The 13,614-nt window shown below is 51.3% G+C and overlaps 9 non-coding genes across 9 annotated transcripts; all 9 read left to right on the top strand.

The window, feature by feature from the left end:
- Window positions 1–946: 946 nt before the first annotated feature.
- Window positions 947–1,020, top strand: trnat-agu (transfer RNA threonine (anticodon AGU)). Its single transcript has one exon. It is a non-coding gene; the product is annotated as a tRNA-Thr (tRNA).
- A 1,498-nt stretch (window positions 1,021–2,518) lies between these two features.
- On the top strand, window positions 2,519–2,592 carry trnat-agu (transfer RNA threonine (anticodon AGU)). Its single transcript has one exon. It is a non-coding gene; the product is annotated as a tRNA-Thr (tRNA).
- A 1,502-nt stretch (window positions 2,593–4,094) lies between these two features.
- Window positions 4,095–4,168, top strand: trnat-agu (transfer RNA threonine (anticodon AGU)). The gene has a single exon. It is a non-coding gene; the product is annotated as a tRNA-Thr (tRNA).
- A 1,500-nt stretch (window positions 4,169–5,668) lies between these two features.
- On the top strand, window positions 5,669–5,742 carry trnat-agu (transfer RNA threonine (anticodon AGU)). The gene has a single exon. It is a non-coding gene; the product is annotated as a tRNA-Thr (tRNA).
- A 1,499-nt stretch (window positions 5,743–7,241) lies between these two features.
- trnat-agu (transfer RNA threonine (anticodon AGU)) lies at window positions 7,242–7,315 on the top strand. Its single transcript has one exon. It is a non-coding gene; the product is annotated as a tRNA-Thr (tRNA).
- Window positions 7,316–8,815: 1,500 nt separating this feature from the next.
- On the top strand, window positions 8,816–8,889 carry trnat-agu (transfer RNA threonine (anticodon AGU)). The gene has a single exon. It is a non-coding gene; the product is annotated as a tRNA-Thr (tRNA).
- A 1,501-nt stretch (window positions 8,890–10,390) lies between these two features.
- On the top strand, window positions 10,391–10,464 carry trnat-agu (transfer RNA threonine (anticodon AGU)). The gene has a single exon. It is a non-coding gene; the product is annotated as a tRNA-Thr (tRNA).
- A 1,500-nt stretch (window positions 10,465–11,964) lies between these two features.
- On the top strand, window positions 11,965–12,038 carry trnat-agu (transfer RNA threonine (anticodon AGU)). The gene has a single exon. It is a non-coding gene; the product is annotated as a tRNA-Thr (tRNA).
- A 1,499-nt stretch (window positions 12,039–13,537) lies between these two features.
- On the top strand, window positions 13,538–13,611 carry trnat-agu (transfer RNA threonine (anticodon AGU)). Its single transcript has one exon. It is a non-coding gene; the product is annotated as a tRNA-Thr (tRNA).
- The last annotated feature ends 3 nt before the right edge of the window (window positions 13,612–13,614 follow it).

Here is a 13,614-nt window from a genome sequence, read left to right as displayed (position 1 = left end):
CAATCCGAGTTTGCAAAGTCCAGACCTGGATACAACTCCCAGTCTGGTCATGAAGCTTTATTGCTCTTCTTGTGAATTATCCGATTGAAAACGAATTCCTAGTTACGCACAGAATGCACCCGCTGATCCTGCCAGAGTCAGCCCAGTGATTGTTTGCATTCATCTAGAAGGGCAAAGGCAGCAGATACACGGGTAAACTACCTCCGCAAATCCCCCTGCTATCATCTCAGCTTTCTGAGTTGGAAAGATCTCGCTGTCGCTTCACTATCGCTGGGTCAAAGTCCTGGAACCCCCAACCCTAGCAGTCTCACGGTTGGAGCTCCGTGCAGAGGAGTTCAAGGCTTCAGGAAAGTGACTCATCTCCCTGATCTGTCGGGTAATCAGGGAGGGGCAGTGAACCCTACCCGATCGAGTGACGGCGATATCCCGGGAATCCGTTTCTTAAAAGGGGCAGGTCCTAAGCGGACACCTGCTATCGGTCGGGAATAAGTTGAGAACTGGAGCGAGGGAGTGTAATCAAAGTGAAAGACAATGACCACCGCGAGGCATGAGGCAGGAAGTGAGTGTAGAGCTGCTGCTACAAAGCTCAGAGTTAGTGCTAATGGATCACCCTTCGCTGTTCACTGTTTACACTGACTCCTGCTCAGTTCCCTGCAGTGACACTTTTCCTCTTGGTGTGAGGTTCCCTCTGAGCGTAATGACACCCTTAATGGGCCCAGAGGATGACACATCCTCTTTATCCTGTCAGTTTAAAGAGGTGAAAGCCTCGAATACAAGAGCAGACTGTGTTTTTCTGTGCCGTTTGCGTGGAGAATGTTGAGTCGTGAACTCTCTCTCCTTTGCAATTCTCACTGAGCAAGATTGAGACGGAAAGCACACTGCCGAGTTTGTCTGATCAAGTGATGAATGAACTGCACCTGAGCACGATCGCGGGCAGTCGCCATCAGGCGCCATGGCTTAGTTGGATAAAGCGCCTGTCTAGTAAACAGGAGATCCTGGGTTCGAATCCCAGTGGTGCCTGCTTGCTGTGTCCAAAGTTCGCGTGTGCATCTTCAGGCCCGAGCAGAGCTGCCGGTCAAACAGCTGAACGTTCTGTCGCGCTGTCTTATGATTTGGCGATCCTGGTATTATTCCAGCAGTCACTGTTTCTTCTACCTGGAATTTCTTCCCGCTGTTCCCCAAGCTCTCCTGCTTCTCATTCACTAGTTTTCGACCACCTTCATTCCCAGGTCGGTGGGAACAACGACGTGAGATGGAGACACTGCAGACTTACCAGGGACTGCTGTGGCAAACGCGCACACACACTCCACCAGCCGAACACCCTCATTCTCTGCTGTCACCGTTCATTCATTTTACACCAACAGAAATTAGATCCTCCTTCTCCTCGAGTGGGAGTGCAGTTGTCTTTTGTTTTTCTGCTGGAGAAGGGAAAGAGAAACATTGCTGCTGAAGGTGGTTATGGAGTGATGGACAGTCACCACAGTGTGTACAACTCACTTGGCAAGGTTTCCTCTCAGCGTCACTTGAGGGGTGGGGTCGGGGGGCGGGGGTGGGGCGGGGTCCCTGCTTAGCAATCCGAGTTTGCAAAGTCCAGACCTGGATACAACTCCCAGTCTGGTCATGAAGCTTTATTGCTCTTCTTGTGAATTATCCGATTGAAAACGAATTCCTAGTTACGCACAGAATGCACCCGCTGATCCTGCCAGAGTCAGCCCAGTGATTGTTTGCATTCATCTAGAAGGGCAAAGGCAGCAGATACACGGGTAAACTACCTCCGCAAATCCCCTGCTATCATCTCAGCTTTCTGAGTTGGAAAGATCTCGCTGTCGCTTCACTATCGCTGGGTCAAAGTCCTGGAACCCCCAACCCTAGCAGTCTCACGGTTGGAGCTCCGTGCAGAGGAGTTCAAGGCTTCAGGAAAGTGACTCATCCCCCTGATCTGTCGGGTAATCAGGGAGGGGCAGTGAACCCTACCCGATCGAGTGACGGCGATATCCCGGGAATCCGTTTCTTAAAAGGGGCAGGTCCTAAGCGGACACCTGCTATCGGTCGGGAATAAGTTGAGAACTGGAGCGAGGGAGTGTAATCAAAGTGAAAGACAATGACCACCGCGAGGCATGAGGCAGGAAGTGAGTGTAGAGCTGCTGCTACAAAGCTCAGAGTTAGTGCTAATGGATCACCCTTCGCTGTTCACTGTTTACACTGACTCCTGCTCAGTTCCCTGCAGTGACACTTTTCCTCTTGGTGTGAGGTTCCCTCTGAGCGTAATGACACCCTTAATGGGCCCACAGAGGATGACACATCCTCTTTATCCTGTCAGTTTAAAGAGGTGAAAGCCTCGAATACAAGAGCAGACTGTGTTTTTCTGTGCCGTTTGCGTGGAGAATGTTGAGTCGTGAACTCTCTCTCCTTTGCAATTCTCACTGAGCAAGATTGAGACGGAAAGCACAATGCCGAGTTTGTCTGATCAAGTGATGAATGAACTGCACCTGAGCACGATCGCGGGCAGTCGCCATCAGGCGCCATGGCTTAGTTGGATAAAGCGCCTGTCTAGTAAACAGGAGATCCTGGGTTCGAATCCCAGTGGTGCCTGCTTGCTGTGTCCAAAGTTCGCGTGTGCTTCTTCTGGCCCGAGCAGAGCTGCCGGTCAAACAGCCGAACGTTCTGTCGCGCTGTCTTATGATTTGGCGATCCTGGTATTATTCCAGCAGTCACTGTTTCTTCTACCTGGAATTTCTTCCCGCTGTTCCACAAGCTCTCCTGCTTCTCATTCACTAGTTTTCGACCACCTTCATTCCCAGGTCGGTGGGAACAACGACGTGAGATGGAGACACTGCAGACTTACCAGGGACTGCTGTGGCAAACGCGCACACACACTCTCCACCAGCCGAACACCCTCATTCTCTGCTGTCACCGTTCATTCATTTTACACCAACAGAAATTAGATCCTCCTTCTCCTCGAGTGGGAGTGCAGTTGTCTTTTGTTTTTCTGCTGGAGAAGGGAAAGAGAAACATTGCTGCTGAAGGTGGTTATGGAGTGATGGACAGTCACCACAGTGTGTACAACTCACTTGGCAAGGTTTCCTCTCAGCGTCACTTGAGGGGTGGGGTCGGGGGGCTGGGGTGTGGGCGGGGTCCCTGCTTAGCAATCCGAGTTTGCAAAGTCCAGACCTGGATACAACTCCCAGTCTGGTCATGAAGCTTTATTGCTCTTCTTGTGAATTATCCGATTGAAAACGAATTCCTAGTTACGCACAGAATGCACCCGCTGATCCTGCCAGAGTCAGCCCAGTGATTGTTTGCATTCATCTAGAAGGGCAAAGGCAGCAGATACACGGGTAAACTACCTCCGCAAATCCCCCTGCTATCATCTCAGCTTTCTGAGTTGGAACGATCTCGCTGTCGCTTCACTATCGCTGGGTCAAAGTCCTGGAACCCCCAACCCTAGCAGTCTCACTGTTGGAGCTCCGTGCAGAGGAGTTCAAGGCTTCAGGAAAGTGACTCATCTCCCTGATCTGTCGGGTAATCAGGGAGTGGCAGTGAACCCTACCCGATCGAGTGACGGCGATATCCCGGGAATCCGTTTCTTAAAAGGGGCAGGTCCTAAGCGGACACCTGCTATCGGTCGGGAATAAGTTGAGAACTGGAGCGAGGGAGTGTAATCAAAGTGAAAGACAATGACCACCGCGAGGCATGAGGCAGGAAGTGAGTGTAGAGCTGCTGCTACAAAGCTCAGAGTTAGTGCTAATGGATCACCCTTCGCTGTTCACTGTTTACACTGACTCCTGCTCAGTTCCCTGCAGTGACACTTTTCCTCTTGGTGTGAGGTTCCCTCTGAGCGTAATGACACCCTTAATGGGCCCACAGAGGATGACACATCCTCTTTATCCTGTCAGTTTAAAGAGGTGAAAGCCTCGAATACAAGAGCAGACTGTGTTTTTCTGTGCCGTTTGCGTGGAGAATGTTGAGTCGTGAACTCTCTCTCCTTTGCAATTCTCACTGAGCAAGATTGAGACGGAAAGCACACTGCCGAGTTTGTCTGATCAAGTGATGAATGAACTGCACCTGAGCACGATCGCGGGCAGTCGCCATCAGGCGCCATGGCTTAGTTGGATAAAGCGCCTGTCTAGTAAACAGGAGATCCTGGGTTCGAATCCCAGTGGTGCCTGCTTGCTGTGTCCAAAGTTCGCGTGTGCTTCTTCTGGCCCGAGCAGAGCTGCCGGTCAAACAGCCGAACGTTCTGTCGCGCTGTCTTATGATTTGGCGATCCTGGTATTATTCCAGCAGTCACTGTTTCTTCTACCTGGAATTTCTTCCCGCTGTTCCACAAGCTCTCCTGCTTCTCATTCACTAGTTTTCGACCACCTTCATTCCCAGGTCGGTGGGAACAACGACGTGAGATGGAGACACTGCAGACTTACCAGGGACTGCTGTGGCAAACGCGCACACACACTCCACCAGCCGAACACCCTCATTCTCTGCTGTCACCGTTCATTCATTTTACACCAACAGAAATTAGATCCTCCTTCTCCTCGAGTGGGAGTGCAGTTGTCTTTTGTTTTTCTGCTGGAGAAGGGAAAGAGAAACATTGCTGCTGAAGGTGGTTATGGAGTGATGGACAGTCACCACAGTGTGTACAACTCACTTGGCAAGGTTTCCTCTCAGCGTCACTTGAGGGGTGGGGTCGGGGGGCTGGGGTGTGGGCGGGGTCCCTGCTTAGCAATCCGAGTTTGCAAAGTCCAGACCTGGATACAACTCCCAGTCTGGTCATGAAGCTTTATTGCTCTTCTTGTGAATTATCCGATTGAAAACGAATTCCTAGTTACTCACAGAATGCACCCGCTGATCCTGCCAGAGTCAGCCCAGTGATTGTTTGCATTCATCTAGAAGGGCAAAGGCAGCAGATACACGGGTAAACTACCTCCGCAAATCCCCCTGCTATCATCTCAGCTTTCTGAGTTGGAAAGATCTCGCTGTCGCTTCACTATCGCTGGGTCAAAGTCCTGGAACCCCCAACCCTAGCAGTCTCACGGTTGGAGCTCCGTGCAGAGGAGTTCAAGGCTTCAGGAAAGTGACTCATCCCCCTGATCTGTCGGGTAATCAGGGAGGGGCAGTGAACCCTACCCGATCGAGTGACGGCGATATCCCGGGAATCCGTTTCTTAAAAGGGGCAGGTCCTAAGCGGACACCTGCTATCGGTCGGGAATAAGTTGAGAACTGGAGCGAGGGAGTGTAATCAAAGTGAAAGACAATGACCACCGCGAGGCATGAGGCAGGAAGTGAGTGTAGAGCTGCTGCTACAAAGCTCAGAGTTAGTGCTAATGGATCACCCTTCGCTGTTCACTGTTTACACTGACTCCTGCTCAGTTCCCTGCAGTGACACTTTTCCTCTTGGTGTGAGGTTCCCTCTGAGCGTAATGACACCCTTAATGGGCCCACAGAGGATGACACATCCTCTTTATCCTGTCAGTTTAAAGAGGTGAAAGCCTCGAATACAAGAGCAGACTGTGTTTTTCTGTGCCGTTTGCGTGGAGAATGTTGAGTCGTGAACTCTCTCTCCTTTGCAATTCTCACTGAGCAAGATTGAGACGGAAAGCACACTGCCGAGTTTGTCTGATCAAGTGATGAATGAACTGCACCTGAGCACGATCGCGGGCAGTCGCCATCAGGCGCCATGGCTTAGTTGGATAAAGCGCCTGTCTAGTAAACAGGAGATCCTGGGTTCGAATCCCAGTGGTGCCTGCTTGCTGTGTCCAAAGTTCGCGTGTGCTTCTTCTGGCCCGCGCAGAGCTGCCGGTCAAACAGCCGAACGTTCTGTCGCGCTGTCTTATGATTTGGCGATCCTGGTATTATTCCAGCAGTCACTGTTTCTTCTACCTGGAATTTCTTCCCGCTGTTCCACAAGCTCTCCTGCTTCTCATTCACTAGTTTTCGACCACCTTCATTCCCAGGTCGGTGGGAACAACGACGTGAGATGGAGACACTGCAGACTTACCAGGGACTGCTGTGGCAAACGCGCACACACACTCCACCAGCCGAACACCCTCATTCTCTGCTGTCACCGTTCATTCATTTTACACCAACAGAAATTAGATCCTCCTTCTCCTCGAGTGGGAGTGCAGTTGTCTTTTGTTTTTCTGCTGGAGAAGGGAAAGAGAAACATTGCTGCTGAAGGTGGTTATGGAGTGATGGACAGTCACCACAGTGTGTACAACTCACTTGGCAAGGTTTCCTCTCAGCGTCACTTGAGGGGTGGGGTCGGGGGCTGGGGTGCGGGCGGGGTCCCTGCTTAGCAATCCTAGTTTGCAAATTCCAGACCTGGATACAACTCCCAGTCTGGTCATGAAGCTTTATTGCTCTTCTTGTGAATTATCCGATTGAAAACGAATTCCTAGTTACGCACAGAATGCACCCGCTGATCCTGCCAGAGTCAGCCCAGTGATTGTTTGCATTCATCTAGAAGGGCAAAGGCAGCAGATACACGGGTAAACTACCTCCGCAAATCCCCCTGCTATCATCTCAGCTTTCTGAGTTGGAACGATCTCGCTGTCGCTTCACTATCGCTGGGTCAAAGTCCTGGAACCCCCAACCCTAGCAGTCTCACGGTTGGAGCTCCGTGCAGAGGAGTTCAAGGCTTCAGGAAAGTGACTCATCTCCCTGATCTGTCGGGTAATCAGGGAGGGGCAGTGAACCCTACCCGATCGAGTGACGGCGATATCCCGGGAATCCGTTTCTTAAAAGGGGCAGGTCCTAAGCGGACACCTGCTATCGGTCGGGAATAAGTTGAGAACTGGAGCGAGGGAGTGTAATCAAAGTGAAAGACAATGACCACCGCGAGGCATGAGGCAGGAAGTGAGTGTAGAGCTGCTGCTACAAAGCTCAGAGTTAGTGCTAATGGATCACCCTTCGCTGTTCACTGTTTACACTGACTCCTGCTCAGTTCCCTGCAGTGACACTTTTCCTCTTGGTGTGAGGTTCCCTCTGAGCGTAATGACACCCTTAATGGGCCCACAGAGGATGACACATCCTCTTTATCCTGTCAGTTTAAAGAGGTGAAAGCCTCGAATACAAGAGCAGACTGTGTTTTTCTGTGCCGTTTGCGTGGAGAATGTTGAGTCGTGAACTCTCTCTCCTTTGCAATTCTCACTGAGCAAGATTGAGACGGAAAGCACACTGCCGAGTTTGTCTGATCAAGTGATGAATGAACTGCACCTGAGCACGATCGCGGGCAGTCGCCATCAGGCGCCATGGCTTAGTTGGATAAAGCGCCTGTCTAGTAAACAGGAGATCCTGGGTTCGAATCCCAGTGGTGCCTGCTTGCTGTGTCCAAAGTTCGCGTGTGCTTCTTCTGGCCCGAGCAGAGCTGCCGGTCAAACAGCCGAACGTTCTGTCGCGCTGTCTTATGATTTGGCGATCCTGGTATTATTCCAGCAGTCACTGTTTCTTCTACCTGGAATTTCTTCCCGCTGTTCCACAAGCTCTCCTGCTTCTCATTCACTAGTTTTCGACCACCTTCATTCCCAGGTCGGTGGGAACAACGACGTGAGATGGAGACACTGCAGACTTACCAGGGACTGCTGTGGCAAACGCGCACACACACTCCACCAGCCGAACACCCTCATTCTCTGCTGTCACCGTTCATTCATTTTACACCAACAGAAATTAGATCCTCCTTCTCCTCGAGTGGGAGTGCAGTTGTCTTTTGTTTTTCTGCTGGAGAAGGGAAAGAGAAACATTGCTGCTGAAGGTGTTTATGGAGTGATGGACAGTCACCACAGTGTGTACAACTCACTTGGCAAGGTTTCCTCTCAGCGTCACTTGAGGGGTGGGGTCGGGGGGCTGGGGTGTGGGCGGGGTCCCTGCTTAGCAATCCGAGTTTGCAAAGTCCAGACCTGGATACAACTCCCAGTCTGGTCATGAAGCTTTATTGCTCTTCTTGTGAATTATCCGATTGAAAACGAATTCCTAGTTACTCACAGAATGCACCCGCTGATCCTGCCAGAGTCAGCCCAGTGATTGTTTGCATTCATCTAGAAGGGCAAAGGCAGCAGATACACGGGTAAACTACCTCCGCAAATCCCCCTGCTATCATCTCAGCTTTCTGAGTTGGAAAGATCTCGCTGTCGCTTCACTATCGCTGGGTCAAAGTCCTGGAACCCCCAACCCTAGCAGTCTCACGGTTGGAGCTCCGTGCAGAGGAGTTCAAGGCTTCAGGAAAGTGACTCATCCCCCTGATCTGTCGGGTAATCAGGGAGGGGCAGTGAACCCTACCCGATCGAGTGACGGCGATATCCCGGGAATCCGTTTCTTAAAAGGGGCAGGTCCTAAGCGGACACCTGCTATCGGTCGGGAATAAGTTGAGAACTGGAGCGAGGGAGTGTAATCAAAGTGAAAGACAATGACCACCGCGAGGCATGAGGCAGGAAGTGAGTGTAGAGCTGCTGCTACAAAGCTCAGAGTTAGTGCTAATGGATCACCCTTCGCTGTTCACTGTTTACACTGACTCCTGCTCAGTTCCCTGCAGTGACACTTTTCCTCTTGGTGTGAGGTTCCCTCTGAGCGTAATGACACCCTTAATGGGCCCACAGAGGATGACACATCCTCTTTATCCTGTCAGTTTAAAGAGGTGAAAGCCTCGAATACAAGAGCAGACTGTGTTTTTCTGTGCCGTTTGCGTGGAGAATGTTGAGTCGTGAACTCTCTCTCCTTTGCAATTCTCACTGAGCAAGATTGAGACGGAAAGCACACTGCCGAGTTTGTCTGATCAAGTGATGAATGAACTGCACCTGAGCACGATCGCGGGCAGTCGCCATCAGGCGCCATGGCTTAGTTGGATAAAGCGCCTGTCTAGTAAACAGGAGATCCTGGGTTCGAATCCCAGTGGTGCCTGCTTGCTGTGTCCAAAGTTCGCGTGTGCTTCTTCTGGCCCGCGCAGAGCTGCCGGTCAAACAGCCGAACGTTCTGTCGCGCTGTCTTATGATTTGGCGATCCTGGTATTATTCCAGCAGTCACTGTTTCTTCTACCTGGAATTTCTTCCCGCTGTTCCACAAGCTCTCCTGCTTCTCATTCACTAGTTTTCGACCACCTTCATTCCCAGGTCGGTGGGAACAACGACGTGAGATGGAGACACTGCAGACTTACCAGGGACTGCTGTGGCAAACGCGCACACACACTCCACCAGCCGAACACCCTCATTCTCTGCTGTCACCGTTCATTCATTTTACACCAACAGAAATTAGATCCTCCTTCTCCTCGAGTGGGAGTGCAGTTGTCTTTTGTTTTTCTGCTGGAGAAGGGAAAGAGAAACATTGCTGCTGAAGGTGGTTATGGAGTGATGGACAGTCACCACAGTGTGTACAACTCACTTGGCAAGGTTTCCTCTCAGCGTCACTTGAGGGGTGGGGTCGGGGGGCTGGGGTGCGGGCGGGGGTCCCTGCTTAGCAATCCTAGTTTGCAAATTCCAGACCTGGATACAACTCCCAGTCTGGTCATGAAGCTTTATTGCTCTTCTTGTGAATTATCCGATTGAAAACGAATTCCTAGTTACGCACAGAATGCACCCGCTGATCCTGCCAGAGTCAGCCCAGTGATTGTTTGCATTCATCTAGAAGGGCAAAGGCAGCAGATACACGGGTAAACTACCTCCGCAAATCCCCCTGCTATCATCTCAGCTTTCTGAGTTGGAACGATCTCGCTGTCGCTTCACTATCGCTGGGTCAAAGTCCTGGAACCCCCAACCCTAGCAGTCTCACGGTTGGAGCTCCGTGCAGAGGAGTTCAAGGCTTCAGGAAAGTGACTCATCTCCCTGATCTGTCGGGTAATCAGGGAGGGGCAGTGAACCCTACCCGATCGAGTGACGGCGATATCCCGGGAATCCGTTTCTTAAAAGGGGCAGGTCCTAAGCGGACACCTGCTATCGGTCGGGAATAAGTTGAGAACTGGAGCGAGGGAGTGTAATCAAAGTGAAAGACAATGACCACCGCGAGGCATGAGGCAGGAAGTGAGTGTAGAGCTGCTGCTACAAAGCTCAGAGTTAGTGCTAATGGATCACCCTTCGCTGTTCACTGTTTACACTGACTCCTGCTCAGTTCCCTGCAGTGACACTTTTCCTCTTGGTGTGAGGTTCCCTCTGAGCGTAATGACACCCTTAATGGGCCCACAGAGGATGACACATCCTCTTTATCCTGTCAGTTTAAAGAGGTGAAAGCCTCGAATACAAGAGCAGACTGTGTTTTTCTGTGCCGTTTGCGTGGAGAATGTTGAGTCGTGAACTCTCTCTCCTTTGCAATTCTCACTGAGCAAGATTGAGACGGAAAGCACACTGCCGAGTTTGTCTGATCAAGTGATGAATGAACTGCACCTGAGCACGATCGCGGGCAGTCGCCATCAGGCGCCATGGCTTAGTTGGATAAAGCGCCTGTCTAGTAAACAGGAGATCCTGGGTTCGAATCCCAGTGGTGCCTGCTTGCTGTGTCCAAAGTTCGCGTGTGCTTCTTCTGGCCCGAGCAGAGCTGCCGGTCAAACAGCCGAACGTTCTGTCGCGCTGTCTTATGATTTGGCGATCCTGGTATTATTCCAGCAGTCACTGTTTCTTCTACCTGGAATTTCTTCCCGCTGTTCCACAAGCTCTCCTGCTTCTCATTCACTAGTTTTCGACCACCTTCATTCCCAGGTCGGTGGGAACAACGACGTGAGATGGAGACACTGCAGACTTACCAGGGACTGCTGTGGCAAACGCGCACACACACTCCACCAGCCGAACACCCTCATTCTCTGCTGTCACCGTTCATTCATTTTACACCAACAGAAATTAGATCCTCCTTCTCCTCGAGTGGGAGTGCAGTTGTCTTTTGTTTTTCTGCTGGAGAAGGGAAAGAGAAACATTGCTGCTGAAGGTGGTTATGGAGTGATGGACAGTCACCACAGTGTGTACAACTCACTTGGCAAGGTTTCCTCTCAGCGTCACTTGAGGGGTGGGGTCGGGGGGCTGGGGTGCGGGCGGGGTCCCTGCTTAGCAATCCTAGTTTGCAAATTCCAGACCTGGATACAACTCCCAGTCTGGTCATGAAGCTTTATTGCTCTTCTTGTGAATTATCCGATTGAAAACGAATTCCTAGTTACGCACAGAATGCACCCGCTGATCCTGCCAGAGTCAGCCCAGTGATTGTTTGCATTCATCTAGAAGGGCAAAGGCAGCAGATACACGGGTAAACTACCTCCGCAAATCCCCCTGCTATCATCTCAGCTTTCTGAGTTGGAACGATCTCGCTGTCGCTTCACTATCGCTGGGTCAAAGTCCTGGAACCCCCAACCCTAGCAGTCTCACGGTTGGAGCTCCGTGCAGAGGAGTTCAAGGCTTCAGGAAAGTGACTCATCTCCCTGATCTGTCGGGTAATCAGGGAGGGGCAGTGAACCCTACCCGATCGAGTGACGGCGATATCCCGGGAATCCGTTTCTTAAAAGGGGCAGGTCCTAAGCGGACACCTGCTATCGGTCGGGAATAAGTTGAGAACTGGAGCGAGGGAGTGTAATCAAAGTGAAAGACAATGACCACCGCGAGGCATGAGGCAGGAAGTGAGTGTAGAGCTGCTGCTACAAAGCTCAGAGTTAGTGCTAATGGATCACCCTTCGCTGTTCACTGTTTACACTGACTCCTGCTCAGTTCCCTCCAGTGACACTTTTCCTCTTGGTGTGAGGTTCCCTCTGAGCGTAATGACACCCTTAATGGGCCCACAGAGGATGACACATCCTCTTTATCCTGTCAGTTTAAAGAGGTGAAAGCCTCGAATACAAGAGCAGACTGTGTTTTTCTGTGCCGTTTGCGTGGAGAATGTTGAGTCGTGAACTCTCTCTCCTTTGCAATTCTCACTGAGCAAGATTGAGACGGAAAGCACACTGCCGAGTTTGTCTGTTCAAGTGATGAATGAACTGCACCTGAGCACGATCGCGGGCCGTCGCCATCAGGCGCCATGGCTTAGTTGGATAAAGCGCCTGTCTAGTAAACAGGAGATCCTGGGTTCGAATCCCAGTGGTGCCTGCTTGCTGTGTCCAAAGTTCGCGTGTGCTTCTCTGGCCCGAGCAGAGCTGCCGGTCAAACAGCCGAACGTTCTGTCGCGCTGTCTTATGATTTGGCGATCCTGGTATTATTCCAGCAGTCACTGTTTCTTCTACCTGGAATTTCTTCCCGCTGTTCCACAAGCTCTCCTGCTTCTCATTCACTAGTTTTCGACCACCTTCATTCCCAGGTCGGTGGGAACAACGACGTGAGATGGAGACACTGCAGACTTACCAGGGACTGCTGTGGCAAACGCGCACACACACTCCACCAGCCGAACACCCTCATTCTCTGCTGTCACCGTTCATTCATTTTACACCAACAGAAATTAGATCCTCCTTCTCCTCGAGTGGGAGTGCAGTTGTCTTTTGTTTTTCTGCTGGAGAAGGGAAAGAGAAACATTGCTGCTGAAGGTGGTTATGGAGTGATGGACAGTCACCACAGTGTGTACAACTCACTTGGCAAGGTTTCCTCTCAGCGTCACTTGAGGGGTGGGGTCGGGGGGCTGGGGTGCGGGCGGGGTCCCTGCTTAGCAATCCTAGTTTGCAAATTCCAGACCTGGATACAACTCCCAGTCTGGTCATGAAGCTTTATTGCTCTTCTTGTGAATTATCCGATTGAAAACGAATTCCTAGTTACGCACAGAATGCACCCGCTGATCCTGCCAGAGTCAGCCCAGTGATTGTTTGCATTCATCTAGAAGGGCAAAGGCAGCAGATACACGGGTAAACTACCTCCGCAAATCCCCCTGCTATCATCTCAGCTTTCTGAGTTGGAACGATCTCGCTGTCGCTTCACTATCGCTGGGTCAAAGTCCTGGAACCCCCAACCCTAGCAGTCTCACGGTTGGAGCTCCGTGCAGAGGAGTTCAAGGCTTCAGGAAAGTGACTCATCTCCCTGATCTGTCGGGTAATCAGGGAGGGGCAGTGAACCCTACCCGATCGAGTGACGGCGATATCCCGGGAATCCGTTTCTTAAAAGGGGCAGGTCCTAAGCGGACACCTGCTATCGGTCGGGAATAAGTTGAGAACTGGAGCGAGGGAGTGTAATCAAAGTGAAAGACAATGACCACCGCGAGGCATGAGGCAGGAAGTGAGTGTAGAGCTGCTGCTACAAAGCTCAGAGTTAGTGCTAATGGATCACCCTTCGCTGTTCACTGTTTACACTGACTCCTGCTCAGTTCCCTGCAGTGACACTTTTCCTCTTGGTGTGAGGTTCCCTCTGAGCGTAATGACACCCTTAATGGGCCCACAGAGGATGACACATCCTCTTTATCCTGTCAGTTTAAAGAGGTGAAAGCCTCGAATACAAGAGCAGACTGTGTTTTTCTGTGCCGTTTGCGTGGAGAATGTTGAGTCGTGAACTCTCTCTCCTTTGCAATTCTCACTGAGCAAGATTGAGACGGAAAGCACACTGCCGAGTTTGTCTGTTCAAGTGATGAATGAACTGCACCTGAGCACGATCGCGGGCCGTCGCCATCAGGCGCCATGGCTTAGTTGGATAAAGCGCCTGTCTAGTAAACAGGAGATCCTGGGTTCGAATCCCAGTGGTGCCTGCT

This window comes from Hemiscyllium ocellatum, chromosome 26, assembly GCF_020745735.1.
Source record: "Hemiscyllium ocellatum isolate sHemOce1 chromosome 26, sHemOce1.pat.X.cur, whole genome shotgun sequence".
In the NCBI taxonomy this organism is placed as follows: Eukaryota; Metazoa; Chordata; class Chondrichthyes; order Orectolobiformes; family Hemiscylliidae; genus Hemiscyllium; species Hemiscyllium ocellatum.
This window is presented reverse-complemented; position numbering and strand designations above follow the sequence as displayed.